We start from the raw sequence: 23,613 nt of genomic DNA, 5'->3' as shown, positions 1-23,613 counted from the left end.
TCAATGCTACCTAGAGCAATCTACACATTTAGGGCAATCCCTATCAAAACACCATCAACTTTTTTCAAGGAGATGGAGCAAATAATCCTAAAATTTGTATGGAACTAGAAAAGACCCTGAATAGCCAGAGGAATATTGAAAAAGAAAAGCAAAGCTGGTGCCATCACAATTCCGGACTTCAAGCTCTATTACAAAGCTGTCATCATCAAGACGGTATGGGACTGGCACAAAAACAGACACATGGATCAATGGAACAGAATCGAGAGCCCAGAAATGGACCCTCAACTCTATGGTCAACTAATCTTTGACAAAGCGGGAAAGAATGTCCAATGGAAAAAAGAGAGTCTCTTCAACAAATCGTGCTGGGAAAATTGGACAGCCACATGCAGAAGAATGAAACTGGACCATTTCCTTACACCACACACAAAAATAGACTCAAAATGGATGAAAGACCTAAATGTGAGACAGAAGTCCATCAAAATCCCAGAGGAGAACACAGGCAGCAACCTCTTCAACCTCAGCCGCAGCAACTTCTTCCTAGAAACATCGCCAAAGGCAAGGGAAGCAATTGCAAAAATGAACTATTGGGACTCCATCAAGATAAAAAGCTTTTGCACAGCAAAGGAAACAGTCAACAGAACCAAAGGACAACCAGCTGAATGGGAGAAGATATTTGCAAATGACATATCAGATAAAGGGCTAGTATCCAAAATCTATAAAGAACTTATCAAACTCAACACCCAAAGAACAAATGATCCAATCAAGAAATGGGCAGAAGACATAAACAGACATTTTTCCAAAGAAGACATCCAAATGGCCAAGAGACACATGAAGAAGTGCTCAACATTGCTCGGCATCAGGGAAATCCAAATCAAAACCTCAATGAGAGGGCACCTGGGTGGCTCAGCTGGTTAAGCGACTGCCTTCAGCTCAGGTCATGATCTTGGAGTCGCGGGATGGAGTCCCACATCGGGCTCCCTGCTCGGCGGGGAGTCTGCTTCTCCCTCTGACCCCCCCCCCCCATGTACTCTCTCTCTCTCAAATAAATAAGTAAATAAATAAATCTTAAAAAAGAAAACACCTCAATGAGATACCACCTCACACCAGTCAAAATGGCTAAAATTAACAAGTCAGGAAATGACAGATGTTGGCGAGAATGCGGAGGAAGGCGAACCCTCCTACACTGTTGGTGGGAATGCAAGCTGATGCAGCCACTCTGGAAAACAGTATGGAGGTTCCTCAAAAAGTTGAAAATAGAGCTACCATACAACCCAGCAATTGCACTACTGGGTATTTACACCAAAGATACAAATGTAGTGATCCGAAGGGGTACGTGCACCCCGATGTTTATAGCAGCAATATCCACAATAGCCAAACTATAGAAAGAGCCAAGATGTCCATCAACAGATGAATGGATAAAGAAGATGTGTTATATATACACAATGGGCTATTATGCAGACATCAAAAAAACTGAAATCTTGCCATTTGCAATGATGTGGATGGAACTGGAGGGTATTATGCTGAGGGAAATAAGTCAATCAGAGAAAGACATGTATCATATGATCTCACTGATATGAGGAATTCTTAATGTCAGGAAACAAACTGAGGGTTGCTGGAGTGGGGGGGTGGGAGGGATGGGGTGGCTGGGTGCAGACATTGGGGAGGGTATGTGCCATGGTGAACTCTGTGAATTGTGTAAGACTGATGAATCACAGACCTGTACCTCTGAAACAAATAATACATTACATGTTAAAAAAAAAAAAAAGAAGATAGTAGGAAGGGAAAAATGAAGGGGGGGGAAATCGGAGGGGGAGACGAACCATGAGAGACTATGGACTCTGAGAAACAAACTGAGAGTTCTAGAGAGGAGGGGGGTGGGGGGATGGGTTAGCCTGGTGATGGGTATTAAAGAGGGCACATACTGCATGGAGCATGGGGTGTTATATGCAAACAATGAATCATGGAACACTACTCAAAAACTAATGACGTAACGTATGGTGATTAACATAACATAATAAAATATAATTTAAAAAATAAATAAATAAAATAAATGTGACAAGTAAAACAAAAAAAATCTATATCCAAAGAGATATCTGCATTCCATGTTCATTGCAGCATTATTCAAAATAGCCAAGATATGTAAACAACCTATGTGCCCATCAACAAATTAATGGATAAAGAAAATTGGTATGCATATACCACAGAATAGCATTCACCCTTAAAAAAGAGGGAAAATCTGCCATTTAAGACAACATAAATGAACCTGGAGGACATTAAGCTAAGTGAAATAAGTCAGCCACATAAAAACAAATATTGAATGATTGCACTTATTTTTTTCGAGAGGGGAACAGAAGGGGGGAGGGGCAGGGAGAGGGAGAGAGAGAATCTTAAGCAGGCTCCACACCCAGCACAGAGTCTGAGATCATGACCTGAGCCAAGACCAAGAGTTGGATGCTTAAACAATTGAGCCACCCAGGCACCCCTTCATGATCTCACTTATATGTGGAATCTAAAATAGTCAAACTCACAGAAGCAGAGTCAAATTGTGGTTGCCAGAGGCTGGTGGTGGAGTTGCTAGGGAGAGAGAGTCAACAAGCACATAGTCTCAGTTTTGCAAGATTAATAAATTATGAAGATCTAATGTACAGCAATGTGAACATAATCCAAAATACTGTATTGTATACTTGAAATTTGCTAAGAGGGAAGATCTTCAGTATTCTCACAACAAAAAAAGAAGAAAAAAGAAACAGTATGTGAGGTAATGGATATGTTAATTATCTTGATTGTGGCTATTACTTCACAATGTACACATGTATCAAAACATTAAGACTTAAACTTTAAACATACCTAATTTTTATTTGTCAATTACACCCCAATAAAGGTGGGGGAGGAAATTTAGCTATTCTAGGTCCTTTGCAATTCTACATAAATTTTAGAAACCGCTTCTCAATTTTTACAAAAGAACCTTCCAGGATTTTCATTTTATTGCACGAATCTAGCAATTAATTTGGGGAGAATGAACGTCTTAATAATATCAAGTCTTCGGCCAGCAATTTTTGTGCTTTTCAATGTGGAGATCTCATGCATGTCTGTTATTTTTTCCCTAAATCATGTTATGTTTTTGATGCAATTGTAAACGGAATTGTTTGCTCAAATTTTTTCCAATTGTTCTGTGCCACTATAATTATATACTATTTTTTTGGATTTTTTTTAGTCTTTTATTATTATTTTTAAAATTTGAGGATAGTTGACACACAATGTCACATTAGTGTGCAACTTGGTGATTTGACAAGCTTATACATTAGGCTATGTTCACCACAAGTATATAGGTACCACCTGTTCCGTTACATTACTATTACAGTATCATTGACTGTGGGGCGCCTGGGTGGTTCAGTCGGTTAAGTGTCCAACTCATGATTTCAGCTCAGGTCATGATCTCAGGGTCATGAGACTGAGCCCCACATTGGGTTCCATGCTCAGTGCAGAGTCCACTTGAGATTCCCTTTGCCTGTCCCCTTGCTTCTGGACTCTATCTCTAAAATAAATAAAATCTTTTTTTTAAAAATCGGGATCTTTAAAGAAAATATCATTGACTGTACTCTTTATGCTCTGATTTTTTTTCCTGTGACTTATTCTATAACTGGAGGCCTGTATCTCCCTCTCCCCTTCTCTCATTTTGCCTAACCCCCATTCTCCTACTCTCTGGCAACCATCAGTTCTCTGTATTTAGAGATTCTGCTTTTTGTTTATTCATTTTTTTTAGATTCTATTTATGAGTGGAATCATATGGTATTTGTCTTTCTCAATCTAACTTATTTCATTTAGCTTAATACTCTCTAGGTCCATCCATGTGGTCTAAAATGGCACAATCTCATCCTTTTGAATGGCTATATACTATTTTAGAGTGTGTGTGTGTGTGTGTGTGTGTGTGTGTGTACACATACATTCCTTATACATTCACCTACTGATAGACAGGTTGCTTCTATGTTTTGGCTATTGTAAATAATGCTGCAATAAACACAGGGGTGTATATATCTTTTTGAGTTAGTCTTTTCACTTATCCTTGGTAAATACCCAGTAGTGAAACTATTGGATTATGGTATTATATTTTTATTTTTAATTTTTTGAGGATCCTCCATACTGTTTTCCACAGTAGTTGTACCAATTTACAGTCCCACCAAGAGTAGACAAGTGTTTCTTTTTCTCCACATCTTTGCCAACATTTGTTGTTTCTTATCTTCTTGGTTTTAGCATTCTAACAGGCATGAGGTGATATCTTATCGTGATTTTGATTTGCAGTTCCCTGATGATGAGTGATGTTGAGCATCTTTTCATGTGTCTGTTGGCCATCTGGATGTCTTATTTGGAAAAATGTCTATTCAGATCCTCTGCTCATTTTTTAAATCAGATTTTTTTTTTTTTTGGTGTTGAGTTGTATGAATTCTTTATATATTTTAGATATTAACCCATTATTGGATATGTCATTTGCAAATATCTTCTCCCATTCAGTAGGTTGTCTTTTCGTTTTCTTGATGGTTTACTTCACTGTGCAAAAGCTTTTTATTTTGATGTAGTCCCAATAGTTTATTTTTGCTTTTGTTTCCCTTGCCTCAGGAGACATCTAGACAAATGTTGCTATGGCCAATGTCAGAGAAATTACTGTCTGTGCTCTCTTCTAAGATTTTTATTGTTTCAAGTCTCACAACTAGGTCTTTGATCCATTTTGAGTTTATTTTTGTGTATGATGTAGGAAAGTAATCCCATTTCATCCTTTCACATGTAGCTCTCCAGTTTTCCCAACACCATTAATTGAAAAGACTGTCTTTTCCCCATTGTATACTCTTGCCTCCTCTGTCATCGATTAATTGACCACATAAAGATGGGTTTATTTCTGGGTCTCTATCCTGATCGATTGATCTTACGTGTCTATTTTTGTGCCAGTACCATACTGTTTTAATTATTACAGCTTTGTAGTATATCTTGAAATCTGGAATTGTGATACCTCCAGTTTTGTTCTTGTTTCTCAGGATTGCTTTGGCTATTCAGGGGTTCTGTGGTTCCATATAAATTTTCCTGTTATTTGTTCTAGTTTTGTGGAAAAATGCTGTTAGTATTTTGATAGGGAATGCATTGAATCTATATTGATTTGGGTAATATGGAAATATTAACAATATTAATTCTTCCAAACCATGAGCATGGACTGTCTTTCCATTTGTTTGTGTCATCTTCAATTTCTTTTATCAGCATTTTATAGTTTTCAGAGTACAGGCCTTTCACCTTTTTGGTTAAGTTTATTCCTAGGTATTTTATTTTTTTGGATAATTATAAATGGTATTATTTTTTAAATTTCTCTTTCTGTGACTTTGTTGTTAGTGTACAAAAATGCTACCAATTTCTGAGAATTAATTTTGTATCCTGCCACTTTACTGAATTTGCTTATTACTTCTAGTAGTTTTTTGGTGGAGTCTTCAGGATTTTCTATGTATAGTATGATGTTGTCTGTAAATAGTGACAGTTTATCTTCTTCTTTACCAAATGGATACCTCTGATTTCTTTTTCTTATCTGGTTGTGGTGGCTAAGTTTTCTAGTACTATGTTCAATAAAAGTGGTGAGAGTGGACATCCTTGTCTTGTTCTTGACCTAAGAGAGAAAGCTCTCAGCTCTTCACCACTGAGGATAACATTAGCTGTGGTTTTTTTCATATATGGCCTTTATTATGTTGAGGTATATCCTGTCTAACCCCATTTTGTTGACAGTTTTCACTATGGATGGATGTTATACTTTGTCAAATGCTTTTCTACATCTTTTGAGATGACCATATGATTTTTATCCTTTGTTTTGTTGATATAGTATATAACGTCAATTGATTTGCAAATATTGAACCATCCTTGCATCCTGGGAATAAATCCCACCTGATCATGGTGAATGATCTTTTTAATGTATCATTGTATACAGCTTGCTAATATGTTGTTGAGGATTTTTGCATCTATGTTCATCAGGGACACTGGCCTTTCCCAGGAACATTGCTTATCTCTGTTTTATTTAGTTCCTTTTCTGAGGTTTTTTTCCTATCCTTTCTTCTGGAACATATTTCGGCCTCCCCATTTTGCCTGACTTCTCGTGTTTGTTTCTATGGATCAGGTAGAATGGCCACTTCCCCTAAAGTTGAAGGAGAGGTCTATGGATTAGGCAGAATGGCTACTCCTAAAGTTGAAGAAGTGGTCTTGTGTATGGTGTCCTCTATGCAGACTATGTGTGCTTAGTGACTTGTTGACTGGCCGGAGCTGCAGCTGTATATGCTAGTTATTTTTTTAAACCATGGTGTGTGTCTGTCTCTTTGCTGTTCTCTTGCCACTCTATCTTTTGTTGTTCAGTAGCTGTTTGGTCAATCCTCAGTTCTTGTTCAGGAGGAACTATTCTATTAATAGGTGTAATTTGGTGTGTCCCATGCAGGAGGTGAGTTTAGAGGCTTCCTACATCATTATCTTGGATTGGAACTCTACCATTATTTTTTTTTTATATTGAGTCATATCACCTTGCTTGATTCACTTAGTAGATTGACTAATTGTTTTGTAGATTCCCTAGAATTTTCTACATAAAATAATCATGTTGTATATGAATAGAGATGCTTTTAAGTTTTCCTTTCCAATATTTATCCTTTGATTTATCTTAGTGCATTTCCTAAGATCTCCAGAACAACGTTCGATAGAAGTGGTGAGACTAGGTATCCTTGCCTAATTCTGAGTTTAGGGGAAAGTGTTTGTATTTGATCATTAAATATCATGAGGCCTGTGAGTTATCATATGGAGGAAGGTTCCTTCCATTTCTAGTCTGCTGAGGTTTTGTTTTGTATCATGAACAGGTGTTGGATTTTGTCAGAATCTTCTTACATCTGTTGGAATGATCATACTTTTTTCCTTTTATTCTTTTTATACATTGCTGGTTTCAACTTAACATTTAATAAAGGACTTTTGCATCTGTGTACACAAAGTATATTTGTTTATAGTTCTTTTTCTGCAACACTTTGTAAGATTTTGGTATCAAGGTTTTTCTGCTTCACAGAAAAATGTATGAAATGAACCTCCTTTTCTATTTTCTGAACAAGTTTCTGTATGATTAGTGGCATTTCTTCCTTAAATATTTTATTCAATTCACCAGTAAAAATTCACCAGCATTATTATCCAGCTGGTTGTTCAAACCTTTGTCATCTGAGATCCTTCATTGTTGACTCTATCTTACATATAATCAATCACCCACACTTGTCAATTTACCACCTGGATCAGTGAGAATTCTAGTCAGGAAAGAGAAACCACTCCAGAAATTTCAAACATGGGGATTTTAAAGGAGAGAACTGGTTGAATAGGTGAACAAATTGCTGGGAAGCCAAACAACAATCATAAGGTAACCCAGAGATTAGCCACCATCTGCCCACCAAGGATTAAAGAACAACAAGTGTAGTTAGTGTTATCACAGGCCAAAATTGTAGCCTTCCAGTGGGAACTAGAACCACGGTAGGGACTGTCTGGTAAGAGCTGAGATCATGTAGGCAAGGGCTATGAGGAAACACAGAGGGAACACAGCCACTGATGAACATGGTGTCCAAAGTAGAACAAAAGAGAGAGAGAGAAATACCATGGATTTCCCCCTTCAGTGTCTACCATTCATTCTCTGTATTGCTGTCAGATTTCTATTTCTAACATGTACATAATGGCATTACTCTGCTTAGACTCTCTTCCATATTTCTCAATCAAATGTGCACAAAGTCTAAATTCTTTTGCATGAAATATGTCCTAGCTTTCTATTGTCAAATAACAAATGACCACAAACTTAGCACTTTAAAACAATACAAATTTATCTCACAGTTTCCAGGCATAGGTTAACTGGGTCCTCTGCTCAGGGTCTCACCACCCTGAAACTGAGGTGTGGGCTAGGGCTACAATTTTCATATGAGGCTTGGGGTTCTTTTCCAAGTTCATTCAGGTTGTTGGCAGTGTTCACTTCCCTGCATTTGTAGGACTGATGGCCCTATTTTATTGCTAGCTGTTTGCCAGAGACCATTCTCAGCTGCTAGAGACCACCTGCAATTCCTTGTCACATGCTCCCCACAGGCAGTTCACAACAATTTTTCTTTCTTGCTTCCTGGCCATCACAGGTGCATGTCTCTGACTTTTTAATCCCGATGTAACAGCTCACTTGATTGAGTCAGTCCCACACAATATAACTCCCTTTTTGATCAACTCAAAGTCAGTGAATTAGTAACCTACACACTGGAGTGATAGCCCATCATATTCATAAGTCCTGCCTCTTGCATTCAAGGGGTAAGGAAATTTGAACAGGAAAACCACAGCAGTTAACACTGGGAATCTTGGAGACCATCTTAGATTTCTGCCTATTGCAGTATATAAGTCCCTAGCCCTTGCTTTAGCTTGGACAACTCTCTGTAATCCCCTTATAATTTCACTCTAGAATTACAGAACTATGTATAGACTCCGGAATATGTATTTCCCTACTTCTGTACATACTGCATCTCTCCACCTGGAATGTTCTTCCCCCCATCTGTCTACCAGGTAAACTTCTATTGATCCTTTAAGTCTCAGCTGTTACTTCCTCTGTGATGACTCCCTTGGCTCCCTGGCTGAGTTAAGTGCTTCTTCTACTCTGCTTTCATTGTGTTTTGTACCTGGCCCTTTAAAATGAACCTCCACTAGCCTAAGTTTCTTGAGAGAATGTACCCTATCTTTTTGGCTATATCTCCACATCTAGTACAGGATAAGTAAAAACTTTGTCAGTGGTGGTGGGGTGAATGAGTGAATTAATGGAGAGCTAAACAATTATAAGAAGTCTGGTATAGGGAGAAGGTGCTAAAGATTAAGCTGGAGAGACTGTCAAGAGCTACTTTGTAGAGGGTTTTGTATGCCATACCAAGGGATTGGGACTTATCCTTAAAGCAATAGGGAGTCATTGAAAAGTTTAAAAGCAGAGAATGAAATTATGAGATTTGTGTTTTAGTTTAGCTCACTCTAAAGTTGTGGACCAGTGTTTCTCAAAGTATACTCCTTGGACCACCTGCATCAGAATCAGTGGGGTTAGTAGAAATGCAGATTGACAAATTCCAGACCTGTTGCAGAAGACTATCAAAAAAAGGAGGTTGGGAATCTGCATTTAACATAATCCTCCCCTTTCATGATTTTTATGTTCCCTAAAGCATGAGAATAACTGCAATACAGGATGAACTGGGGCACTTACTGGATGTGTAAACCTGGACAAGTATCTCCACTGCTCTCTCCCTCAGCTTCCTCCAACTGTAATATGGCAATGATAACAGCACTTACCTTACAGAATTGTGAGAATTAAACAAGGTAATGAATATGAAGCTCTTAGAAAATACCCAGTATATAATAAGAACTCTGTATGCATTAAGTATATAGCATTATTTCTTAGAAGAGTGAGAGTGGAAAAAGAACAATCTGTTAAAGTCATCTGGGTGGGTAATGCTACGGGCCTGACTTAAGGCACTGATAGTGGGAATAGAAAGGAAGGGCAGAGTTGATGGGCATTTGGAGAGATTATCAACAGGACTTGTTCACTGATTGGAGAGCGGACTGGAGAATAAGAAGTTAGAGTTGAAACTAGAGGAGGTGAGGGATGAAACTTAACTTTTGGAAGGAAAGTCCTGAGTTCATTTTGGAATATGGTAAGTCTGAGATGCCTCCAAGTCTTCCAAGTCAAGTTGTCCTGATAGATTGGCCAACACACTGAGAGGAGAGCAATGTGTTGTGAAAACAGCATCAAGGGATGCCTGGGTGGCTCAGCTGGTTAAGCGGCTGCCTTCGGCTCAGGTCATGATCCCAGAGTCCTGAGATCGAGCCCCACATCGGGCTCCCTGCTGAGGAGACTGCTTCTCCCTCTCCCTCTGCTGCTCCCCCTGCTTGTGCTCTCATTCTCTCTCTCTTTCTGTCAAATAAATAAATAAAATCTTTAAAAAAATAAAACAGCATCAAACACACAGTTGCCAAGACTTGTTCAGTCAAAAGTTATCTGTAATCCCAAGTCACTCACCCAGACCCATTAGGAGCTCCTCTGCAAGCCAGACATCAGAACAGGGTAGAGGGTGGCAATTCTACCTCAATCCTTGGGGCCAACCTAGAGACTAGCTTCAGTTACAATCCAACTCATTAGACACGTTCTTCTCAAGCCAAATGTTGCGCGGGTGAGTTGAATCAAGACCAGGAGTTTTCATCTCCATTTGCAAAGGTCTCTCAAATGATAGTAGGCCCAAGCACACTAGCCACTGAGGATTAAACATAAGTGTAATCATTTAACAAAACCAAGGTGGGGGAAGAATGTTACAACCCTTAAGATCTGTGGAAGAGGGAGCCAAAAGCCCACAGTATTTGTTTTTAAAGCTGTTTCAGCTGTTTTAATCAGCAGCTTGTCAACTCCTTCCTAAAATATAAAGCAGGATATAAAAATAAAAATAAAAATAAAGGGATAAACAGGTTTTATGATGAAAATGTTGCTGTGATGTAGTGATTTATCAGAGATCTTTCATCAATGTAAAAAAAAAATTTCAAAATCACTTCGACCCATTTTCAAAATCAGTTTGGCCCAAGGTAACATAAGTGTGACCCACCACCTTTGCTGTTTACACAGACTGCTTTGTGCAGTCTTGCCTCTGCATATGGCTGAGACTTACATTTAGCTCAAAAGGTCTCAGAGAATTTATACATCAATTAATTGTACTGCAGACCTGTTCCCTAGCTGTTCCTCATTTAATCATAATGAATTGGCCTTTTCAGGAGTTCTGATGAACCCAGAATGAGGCCCAGCTAATTTATATAATCTGCATTTCAGTTGTCTCTTCCCTGCTAGTAGGCTGTAGGAAAGACTGGACGCCAACTGCTGTCAATATTGTTGATATTTACACCCAAGCATGATATTTACACCAAGCTTTTAAATTATCTATGACTGTTTTCATGAACAGATTTAAAATGTGATCAGTGAGACAGTATAAATGACAAAACACCAGCACAAAGAATTCATTTCTTCCAAACAGTTTGACATTAAAATACAGGGCCCTAAGAAACACCCCCCCACACTTTTTTTTAAACTACCATGAAGCTGATATCAGAACTCATCACACTGCCTTGTGATAGCTTCCTCTGTGACTGGCTCTGGCCTAGAGTCTCAGGGCTTGGGGTTATCAGAGCAACGGGAATCATTTTTCAATGAAAGCTTCCTTCTCCAACAAAATTAGCAAATTTATTTGCCCCCTACAAGACAGCCATAGAGTCTTCTACTTCTTGTAATAATTATGATAGCACTGAATATAAAAATTCATATTTTAAAACACTGAGGTTTATATTTTGCCTAGTTCCTATGTATTTTTTAGTATAAATTATATAAAGCAATATATGCACGTGGGTTAAAAAATCAAGTACCATAGAAGGTCATATTTTGAAAAGTCAGTCTCCCCTGCCCCCACGCTAGACTCCCCAGGGGCCATTATTGCAACAGTGTCCTACATCTCCTTCCAGTAATTTTCAACAGTGATATACAAATATGTATATATGCATCCTTTGAAATCATAAATGGGAATATACTGCACAAACTATCCAGTACCTTGTTTCTTTTCACTGACTGATTCACTGAGGAGACCGCCATTATCACCCAAGTCCAATTTCCTCATCTCTTCTCTACACTTCAGCAGCAGCACATTTAATTGAAATTCTTATTGAGATAATTGAAAATTCCTATGCCGATGTAAGAAATAATACAGAGAGATCACTTACTCGCTTTGCCCAGTTTACCCACATGGCAACATTTTGCAGACTATAGTATAATATCACAACCAGGATATTGACATTGATATAATCCACCAATCTTACCCAAATTACCCCAGTTTTACTGATCCTCATTTGTGTGTGTGTGTGTGTGTGTGTGTGTGTGTGTGTGTGTTCTCTATTTACTTCTATACATTTTTCCCTCTGGTATAGGTTCATGTATCCATCACAAAACTCAACATACTCAACAGTTCCAACAACATAATGATCCCTCCTGTTTCCCTTTATAATCACACTCACCTCTCTCCTGCTGCCTCCTCCTTCAACCCTAATCACTGGCAACCACTAATTAGTCCTCCATTTTGTTATTTCAGAAATGCTATATAAATGGAATCATGCTTTTTAAACTTTTGGAGATTGGCTTTTTATCACTCAGCATAATTTCCTGGGGATTCATCCAAGTTATTGCATGTATCAATAGATGATTCCTTTTTATTGTTGAGAACAGTATTCCATAGTATGGATATACATACCACAGTTTTTTTTAACCATTCACTTTTTGAAGATGATCTGGGCTGTTTCCAGTTTCTGTCTATTAAGACTAAAGCTGGGGTGGGCCAGTTGTACAATAGAATAATACATCTGATTATAGAAGAATAAAGCAGCTATGAACATTTGTGTATGGATTTTTGTATAAACATAAAATTTCCGGGGCACCTGGGTGGCTCAGTCAGTTAAGCATCTTCCTTTGGCTCAGGTCATGATCTCAGGTCCTGGGGTCAAGCCCTGCATTGGGCTCTCTGCTCAGTGGGGAGTCTGTCTCTCCCTCTCACTTTCTCTCTGTTCTCTCTCTTTCTTGCTCTCTCAAATAAATAAAATCTTTTTTAAAAAAACACAAATTTTCCATTTCTCTGGGATAAAGGCCTAAGATGCCCTTGTTGGGTCATATGATAACTGCATTAAGACTCTGCAAAATTAGTTTCCAGAGTGGCTGTAACATTTTACATTTTCTCAGAAAGGCATGAGTGATCTAGTTTCTCTGAATCCTCACCAACACTTGGTACTGTAACTATTTTTTATTTTAGCCACTCTGATAGATGTGTAGTCTACTTCATTTTGGTTTCAATTTGCATTTCTTTTTTTTTTTTTTGCAGTTTTATATCTTTATTTGACAATCAGCGATTAGTTCTCATCCACATTAACTGTCTGTAGATTTTTGAAAGTGGTGACAGGTACATAGGTAACCAGTGTGTAGAGCTGTTTGGTGAATCTTCATCCTCATTACGTTTTCTGGACAACCGCACACAGATACGGTATGGAACATTCCTTACTCCTTTGGCCCAGACAGCTTTGTTGAGCCTGGTGTCAATGCGCACATCTGGAGTTCCCATCTCCTTCATGGCAAATTTCCGGATCTCTTTGAGTGCCCGAGGGGCACGCTTCTTAAAACCCACTCCATGGATGCGCTTGTGAATGTTGATGGTGTATTCTCTGGTCACTACTTCGTTGATGGCAGAACGGTCCTTCTTCTTCTCACCACCCTTCTTCGCGGGAGCCATTCTGCCGGGCCCTGGTTGGAAAGGAAGCTCAATTTGCATTTCTTTGATGGCTAATGATGTTGAACATCTTTTCATGGACTTATTTGCCATCTATGTATCCACTTTGGTGAAATATCTCTTCATCGGGTCTCCCCATCATTTTATAATTTGTTCTGTTAGTGCTGAGTTTTGAGATCTCTTTATATATTCTTAGTACTAGTCTTTGTCAGATACATTGTTTGCAAATATCTTCTCCCAGCCCATAATTTATTTCTCATCCTCTTCACATAGACTCTCAAAGAAAAAAATTTTTCATTTTGATGAGGTTAAATTTTTCTATTTTTCCTTTTAGGAATCATGCTTTGATATCAAATCTAAGAACTCTTTGCCTAGCCCTAGTTCCCAAAGATTGTCTCCTATGATTTTTCTAAAAGTTTTATAGTTTTTATGTTTTACATTTAAGTCTGTGACACATTTTGAGCTAATATTTGTATTAGAGTTTGAGATTTATGAGAAAGTTTCTGTTTTGTTTTTTTGCCTATGGATGTCTAATTGCTCCAGCACTGTCTGTTAAGAAGGCTATCCTTCTGAGGAGGGGGAAAAGATGGTAGGGGACCTTATTCCAATCAGTCCCTGGAATTGAGCTGGATATCTACCAGACCACTCTGAACACCCACGAAATCAGGCTGAGATGTAAGAAGACAGATCTGGATCTCCACAAACAGAATATTGCAGGTGATTGGTTTCGAGGTTCGAAGTGGGGAGCCATGATTCCACGGGCAGATATTGGAGGATAAACGGCAGCGGGAGGGAACCTGGCCATGGGGATCCTACACTGCTGGTGAGCGATAGCCTCCCACGCTGGGGACGGGGCACAGACTCGCAGTCTGGTAGCAGCGGGGAAAGGACTTTAGGGTAGCCCCCTGAATGGAAACTGGAGCGGCAGGGCCAAGACTGTGAACTGGGGGCGGCTGGGGGCTTTAGAAGCACAAAGGGCAGAGACATGACCAGACCTGGAGGAGAGGACTGGGAGCGCTGCTGAGGGGCACACAACCCAGGACACTGCAGTTTATAGCAGCACAGACAGAAATGGAGACAGTGTGGCCTGGAGAGCTCACTGAAGAACAGACTGTGATCTCTTTGCTCTGAGGCAGAGGGTTGGAAACGGTCTCTTCTGTTCTGACTCTTGGAAGAGACACAGAAAGCCACCAGGGAAAGCCGCCAGAGAACAAAAGCCCCCCCAAACCGGTTTTCACTGAGTCCATCCCCCACCACAGGAGGCAGGGCAACTCTGCCCAAACAGGGTTGCCTGAGTAACAGTGTGGCAGGCCCCTCCACCAGAAGACAGACTGGGAGAACAAGAGGCCAGCAACCCTAAGGTCCCTAGAATACAGGTGCACCTTGCTTGGGTTGTGGTCAATAATTTGGACTCTGTACATTCCCTCAACCACCCCTCAACAGAATGACTAGGAGGAGGAACCCCAAAATAGGAAAGACTCAGAGATTATGACTTAGGCCACAGATTTACAAATGGATTCAGATATAACCAAGATGTTGGAGATGGAATTCAGGCTAGCAATTGTGAAGACAATAGCTAGAATGGAGAAATCAATTAATGGCAACATAGAGTTTCTAAGGGCAGAAATGAAAGCTAAATTGGCAGAACTTAAAAATGCTATCAATGAGATCCAATCTAATCTAGAAAATCTAACAGCTAGGGTAAATGAGGCAGAAGAACAAATTAGTGACCTGGAAGACAATTTAATAGATAAAAAGGGAAAAGAGGAGGCCAGGGAAAAACAACTCAGACTCCACGAAAATAGAATCAGAGAAATATGTGACTCCATGAAACGTTCCAATGTCAGAAATATTGGCATCCCAGAGGGAGTGGAGAGAGAGAGAGGACTGGAAGATATATTTGAGTGAATCGTAGCTGAGAACTTCCCTAACCTGGGGAATGAAACAAACATTCGTGTCCTAGCGGCAGAGAGGACCCTTCTCAAGATCAAGGAAAACAGGCCAACACCCCGGCATGTAATAGTAAAACTCGCAAATCGTAGAACCAAGGAAACCATCTTAAGGGCAGTTAGGGGGAAGAGATTCCTTACATACAGAGGGAGAATATCAGAATAACATCAGACCTATCCACAGAGACCTGGCAAGCCAGAAAGGCCTGGCAAGACATATTCAGGGTATTAAAAGAGAAGAACATGCAGCCAAGAATATTTTACCTGGCAAGGCTGTCATTTAGAATGGATGGAGAGATGCAGAGCTTCCAAGACTGGCAGAAACTGAAAGAATATACTAAGCCGGCCCTGCAAGAAATATTAAGGGGGGCTCTAAAAAAGGGAAAGACCCCAAGAGTGATATACAACAGAAATTTACAGGGACAATCTTTAAAAACAAGGTCTTCACAGGCAACATGATGACAATACATTCATATCTTTCAGTAATCACTCTCAATGTGAATGGCCTAAATGCTCCCATAAAACGGCACAGGGTTGCAGATCAGATAAAAAGATAGGACCCATCCATATGCTGTCTACAAGAGACTCATTGTGAACCTAAAGATACATCCAGGCTGAAAGTGAAGGGATGGAGATCCATCTTCCATGCCAGCGGACCTCAAAAGAAAGCTGGTATAGCAATTCTTATATCAGAAAATTGAATTTTAAACTAAAGTCTGTAGTAAGAGACACAGAAGGACACTATATCATTCTTTTGTTGTTTTCCTTTTTTTAAATTTTTTTATTGTTATGTTAATCACCATACATTACATCATTAGTTTTTGATGTAGTGTTCCATGATTCATTGTTTGTGCATAGCACCCAGTGCTCCACACAGAACGTGCCCTCTTTAATACCCATCACCAGGCTAACCCATTGCCCCACCCGTCTCCCCTCTAGAAACCTCAGTTTGTTTCTCAGAGTCCATCGTCTCTCATGGTTCGTCTCCCCCCCCGACTTACTCCCATTCATTCTTCCCCCTCCTGCTATCTTCTTCTTTTTTTTCTTAACATATATTGCATTATTTGTTTCAGAAGTACAGATCTGTGATTCAACAGTCTTGCACAATTCACAGTGCTCACCATAGCACATATCCTCCCCAATGTCTATCACCCAGCCACCCCATCCCTCCCACCCCCCACCACTCCAGCAACGCTCAGTTTGTTTCCTGAGGTTAAAAATTCCTCATATCAGCGAGGTCATATGATACATGTCTTTCTCTGATTGACTTATTTCACTCAGCATAATACCCTACAGTTCCATCCATGTCATTGCAAATGGCAAGATCTCATTCCTTTTGATGGCTGCATAATATTCCATTGTGTATATATACCACAGCTTCTTTATCCATTCATCTGTCGATGGACATCTTGGCTCTTTCCACAGTTTGGCTATTGTGGACATGGCTGCTATAAACATTGGGGTGCACGTACCCCTTCGGATCCCTACATTTGTATCTTTGGGGTAAATACCCAGTAGTGCAATTGCTGGATCGTATGGTAGCTCTATTTTCAACTGTTTGAGGAACGTCCATACTGTTTTCCAGAGTGGCTGCACCAGCTTTCATTCCCACCAACAGTGTAGGAGGGTTCCCCTTTCTCCACATCCCCGCCAAGGGGATGTCGTTTCCTGACTTGTTAATTCTAGCCATTCTGACGGGTGTGAGGTGGTATCTCATTGAGGTTTTGATTTGGATTTCCCTGATGCCGAGCGATGTTGAGCACTTTTTCATGACACTATATCATTCTTAAAGGGTCTATCCAACAACAAGATCTAACAATTGTAAATATCTATGCTCCCAACATGGGAGTAGCCATCTACATGAGCCAACTGTTAACCAAAATAAAGAGTCATACTGATAACAATACGTTAATTGTAGAAGACCTCAATACTCCACTCTCTGCAATAGACAGATCATCTAAGCAGAAAATCAACAAGGGAACAAGAGCTTTGATTGCACACTGGATCAGATGGACCTCATAGATATATACAGAACATTCCACCCTAAAACAACAGAATACTCATTCTTCTCGAGCGCACATGGAACTTTCTCCAGAACAGACCACATACTGGGTCACAAATCAGGTCTCCACCGATACCAAAAGATTGAGATTATTCCCTGCATATTCTCAGACCGCAGTGCTTTAAAACTGGAACTCAATCACAAGAAAAAATTTGGCAGAAATTCAAACACTTGGAAGCTAAAGACCACTCTGCTCAAGAATGTTTGGGTCAACCAGGAAATCAAAGAAGAACTTAAACAATTCATGGAAACCAATAAGAACAAAAACACATCGGTCCAAAACCTAATGGATACGGCAAAGGTGGTCCTAAGGGGGAAATACATAGCCATCCAAGCCTCACTCAAAAAAATAGAAAAATCCCGAATTCACCAACTAACTGTACACCTTAAAGAACTAGAGAAAAAGCAACAAACAGTGCCTAAGCCATGCATTAGAAGAGAAATATTTAAGATTAGAGCAGAGATCAATGAATTAGAAACCCGAAACACAGTAGATCAGATCAACGAAACTAGAAGTTGGTTCTTTGAAAGAATTAATAAGATCAATAAACCACTGGCCAGATTTATCCAAAAGAAAAGAGAAAGGATCCCAATTAATTAAATTATGAATGAAAGGGGAGAGATCACGACTAACACCAAGGATATAGAAACATTTATTAGAAATTATTATCAACAACTATATGCCAATAAACTGAGCAATCTGGATGAAATGGATGCCTTCCTGGAGACCTATAAACTCCCAAGACTGAAACAGGAAGAAACTGACAACTTGAATAGGCCAATAACCAGTAAGGAGATTGAAGCAGTGATCAAAAACCTCCCAAAAAACAAGAGTCCAGGGCCTGATGGATTCCCTGGGGAATTCTACGAAACATTCAAAGAAGAAATAATACCTATTCTCCTGAAGCTGTTTCAAAAAATAGAAACAGAAGGAAAACTTACAGATTCATTCTATGAGGCCAGCATTACCTTAATCCCCAAACCAGGCAAAGACCCCATCAAAAAGGAGAATTTCAGACCAATATCCCTGATGAATATGGATTCCAAAATCCTCAACAAAATCCTAGCTAATAGGATCCAACAATATATTAAAAGGATCATCCACCATAACCAAGTGGGATTTATCCCTGGGATGCAAGCGTGGTTCAACATTCGCAACTAAATCAGTGTGATAGAACACATTAATGAGAGAGAAGAACCATATGGTCCTCTCGATTGATGCAGAAAAAGAATTTGACAAAATACAGCATCCTTTCTTGTTTAAAACTCTTCAGAGTATAGAGATAGAGGGAACATTCCTCAAGTTCATAAAATCCATCTATGAAAAACCCACAGCGAATATCATCCTTGATGGGGAAAAGTTGAGAGCCTTTCCCTTAAGATCAGGAACATGATAAGGAATGCCCACTCTTGCCACTATTGTTGAACATAGTACTAGATGTCCTAGCAACAGCAATCAGACAACAAAAAGAAATAAAAGGTATTCAAATTGGCAAAGAAGAAGTCAAACTCTCTTTTCTCAGATGACATGATACTTTATGTGGAAAACCCAAAAGACTCCATCCCCAAATTACTAGAACTCATACAGCAAATCAGCAATGTGGCAGGATACAAAATCAATGCACAGAAATCAGTGGCTTTCTTATACACTAACAATGCAACTGTAGAAAGAGAAATTAGAGAAACAATTCCATTTACAATAGCACCAAAAACCATAAGATACCTCGGAATAAACCTAACCAAAGAGGTAAAGGATCTATACTCTAGGAACTACAGAACACTCATGAAAGAAATTGAAGAAGACACAAAAAGATGGAAAAATATTCCATGCTCATGGATCAGAAGAATGAACATGGTTAAAATGTCTATGCTACCCAGAGCAATTTATACGTTCATTGCCATCCCGATCAAAATTCCAATGACGTCTTTCAAAGTGCTGGAACAAACAATCCTAAAATTTGTATGGAATCAGAAAAGAACCTGAATGGCCAAGGAAATGTTGAAAAAGAAAAGCAAAGCTGGGGGCATCACGTTGCCCGATTTCAAGCTATATTACAAAGCTGTGATCACCAAGACAGCATGGTACTGGCACAAAAACAGACATATAGACCAATGGAACAGAATAGAGAGCCCAGATATGGGCCCTCAACTCTATGGTTAAATAATCTTCGACAAAGCAGGAAAAAATATGCGACAGAAAAAAAGACAGTCTCTTCAATAAATGGTGCTGGGGAAATTGGACAGCCACATGCAGAAGAATGAAACTCGACCATTCTCTAACATCATACACAAAGCTAAACTCAAAATGGATGAAAGACCTCAATGTGAGACAGGAATCCATCAAAATCCTAGAGGAGAACATAGGCAGTAACCTTTTTGACATCGGTCACAGCAACTTCTTTCAAGATACATCTCCAAAGGCTAGTGAAACAAAAGCAAAAATGAACTTTTGGGACTTCATCAAGATAAAAAGCTTCTGCACAGCAAAGGAAACAGTCAACAAAACAAAGAGGCAACCCACAAAATGAGAGAAGATATTTGGAAATGACACTACAGACAAAGGGCTGATATCCAAGATCTACAAATAACTTCTCAAACTCACCACCCAAAAAACAAATAATCAAGTCAAAAACTGGGCAGAAGACATGAACAGACACTTCTCTGAAGATGGCATACAAATGGCTAACAGACACATGAAAAAATGTTCATCATCATTACCCATCAGGGAAATTCAAAACCACATTGAGATACCACCTTACACCAGGTAGAATGGCAAAAATGGACAGGGCAAGAAACAACAAACATTGGAGAGGTTGTCGAGAAAGGGGAACCCTCTTACACTGTTGGTGGGAATGCAAGTTGGTACAGCCGCTTTTGAAAACAGTGTGGAGGTGCCTCACAAAATTAAATATAGGGCTACTTATGACCCAGCAATTGCACTCTTGGGTATTTACCCCAAAGACACAGATGTAGTGAAAAGAAGGGCCACATGCACCCCAATGTTCATAGCAGCAATGTCTGAAAGAGCCAAGATGCCCTTCAACAGATGAATGGATAAAGAAGATGTGGTCCATATATACAATGGAATATGACTCAGCCATCAGAAAGGATAAATACCCAACTTTTACATCCACATGGATGGGACTGGAGGAGACGATGCTAAGTGAAATAAGTCAAGCAGAGAAAGTCAATTATCATATGGTTTCACTTATTTGTGGAACGTAAGGAATAGCAGGGAGGACATTAGGAGAAGGAAGGGAAAAGCGAAGGGGGGAAATCGGAGGGAGAGACGAACCATGAGAGACTATGGACTCTGAGAAACAAACTGAGGGTTCTAGAGGGGAGGGGGGTGGGGGGATGGGTCAGCCCGGTGATGGGTATTAAGGAGGGCACGTACTGCTTGGAGCACTGGGTGTTATACACAAACAATGAATCGTGGATCAGCACATCACAAACTAATGATGTATTGTATGGTGATTAACATAACATAATAAAATTAAATTAAAAAAAAGAAGGCTATCCTTCCATTGATTACTCTCATACAAATGTTAAAAACAATTGAGCATATTTTTGTGAGGGTCCGTTTCTAGATTATGTTATTCCACTGACCAATGTATCTACGTCTTCATACTATCTTTATTACTGTAGCTATATGGTAAGCCTTATTATCAGGTAAAGCAATTCCTCCCACTTTATTCTTCTTTATAAAGATTTTTTATCTGTCCCAGAGCCTGTGCCTTTCCATATAAATTAGAATAAGTTTGTCTATATCTGTACCCCTTTCCCCCCAAAAAACCACTTGATGGTGTTTATATCAAATGCATTGATCAATTTGGGGAGAGGTAATATCTTTACTTTGTTGAGTCATCCATTCCATAAACTTGGTACCTTGCTCCACTTTTTTTTTTTAATTTCTTTCACCAGCATTTTGTAATTTTAATCATATAGCTCCTGTACATGTTTTGCTCCATGGACTCCTAAGGATTTCACTTTATTTGGAGCAATTGTAAATGGTATTTTGTTTTTGTTTCCACAGGTGCACTGTTTGTATAAGAATGTGATTGGTTTTTGTGCTTTGCTCATATAGCCTGAAACCTTGCTGAATTCACTTATTATTTCTAAAAGCTTCTTACAGATTCCTTGTATTTTTACATATATAATCATGTCACCTCAAAACAGGAAGAGATTTTTCATTTCTAATTTGTATGTCTTTTATTTTTCTTGCCTTGATGCAGAGGTTACAACTTATAGTACTATGGTGAATAAGAGTGGCAAGAGCAGATATCCTTGATTTGTCCCTGATATTAAGAGTAAACCATTCTTGGGGCACCTGGGTGCCTCAGTCGGTTAAGCATCCAACTCTTGATTTCGACTCAGGTCATCATCTCTCTGGGTTGTGAGACTGAGCGCCATATTGGCTCCACACTGAGCATGGAGCCTGCTTAAGATTCTCTGTCCCTCCACGCCACCCTTCCCTCTCCCTCTCTCTCTCTCTAAAAAAAAACAAAAAACAAAAAAGTAAACCATTCTTTCATCATTAAATATGTTAGCTGTAAATTTATTGGTGATGCTCTTTATAAACTTGAGACAATTCTTCTCCATTTCTAACTTCCTGAGAGTTTTTATCATTGATGATTGTTGGATTTTGACAAATGCTTTTTATGTCTAAGTTGATATGATCATATGATTATCTTTGTTTAGCTTCTTGGTATAGCAGATTACATTGATTGTTCCTCAAATGTCGATCATGCCTTGCAACTTGGAATAAATTCTGTTTGGCCACAGTTTAAAACTCTTTTTATAAATTGCTGAATTCAGTTTGCTAATATCTTGTTGGTATTTTTGGCATCTAAATTCATGAGATATATTTGTCTATCATTTTCTGTATTCTTTTTTTCTTCTTTTTGTACTGTCTTTATCTGGTTTTGGAATCAGGATAATATTGTCCTCATAAAATGTGCTGAGGAGCTCTGCCATCATCACTGGGCATACCTCAACAGGTGCCCAACAATTATATGGAGAGGAGTGAAATCACTGAATAGTTTTTCAAATAAATGTGAGTTTTGGTGGATTCCTTGTATCCTGTTACCATGAAAACTTGTTAAAGGAGTTTATGAACTGAATGTTTGCAGATTTCCCCTCCCTCCTCAAATCCATATGTTGAAGCCCTAACCTCTAATGTGATGGTATTTGGAAGTGGGGACATTGGGTGCTGGTTAGATTTAAATGAGGTCATGGGGAATGGGACCATCATGATCATACTTGTGCCCTTGTAAGAAGAGGAAGAGGCCACAGCTCACTCGCTCTCCACCATGTGATGATATAATGAGAAGGCAGTCATCTGCAAGTCAGAAAGTTAAACCTTACCAAGAACCAAATCTGCTGGAACCATGATCTTGTACTTCTAGACTCCAGAACTATGAAAAATAAATGTCTGTTGTTTAAAAAAAAACATACTAGGTAGTATTTCCTCACTTTCTTTATTTTGGAGGGGCTTACATAAAATTGTTAGTAATTCTTTTAGTGTTTAGTAGAATTCCCAGTGAAACCTAGAAATTCTTTCCTCAAGAGTTTCTAAATTATGAACTCAATTTCTGTAATGGCTATAGGCCCATTCAGATGATCTATTTCACCTTAGGTCTCTGAACTTTTGATTTTCAGGAAATTGGTCCATTTCTAAGTTTTCAAATTTATTGTCATCGAGTTGTTTCTAATATTCCCTTATTATCTTTTTGGTGGTTGTAGGATCTGTAATGATATCCCCTAGTTTATTCCTGATTTGAAATTAATGATTTGTCTTTAATTTCATCAGTCTTGCTAGAGATCAATTTTCAATTGATCAATTTATCAACTTTATTGATTTGTTTAGAATCAGCTTTTTGCTTCACTCTTTTTCTCTGTTTCCATATTTTCCATTTCATGGATTTCTGATCTTATAATTTCCTTCCTCTTCTTCCTTTGGTTGTATTTTGCTCTTCACTTCTAGTTTCTTGAGGAAGGGGCTTAGGTTATTGGTTTGAGACCTGTCTTCATTGGTAATTCAAGCATTTGGCTCTATAAATTTCCTTCTCAGCACTACTTTAGCTGTTTTCTACTCATCTTTCTACTTATTTTTATTTTCATTCAGTTTGATGTATTTTTTATTTCCATTGAGACTTCTCCTTTGACTAATGGATTAGTTAGAATGATACTTCAATTTCCAGGGGTTTAGAAATTTTGTGTCATAATCGTTATTGATTTTCAGTTTTGTTCCATTATTGTT

At 38.9% G+C, this 23,613-nt stretch overlaps 1 pseudogene; it reads right to left on the bottom strand.

Moving 5' to 3' along the window:
- Positions 1-12,966: 12,966 nt before the first annotated feature.
- On the bottom strand, positions 12,967-13,349 carry LOC113931280 (annotated as a pseudogene).
- Positions 13,350-23,613: the final 10,264 nt, after the last annotated feature.

This window comes from Zalophus californianus, chromosome X (assembly GCF_009762305.2).
Source record: "Zalophus californianus isolate mZalCal1 chromosome X, mZalCal1.pri.v2, whole genome shotgun sequence".
In the NCBI taxonomy this organism is placed as follows: Eukaryota; Metazoa; Chordata; class Mammalia; order Carnivora; family Otariidae; genus Zalophus; species Zalophus californianus.
This window is presented reverse-complemented; position numbering and strand designations above follow the sequence as displayed.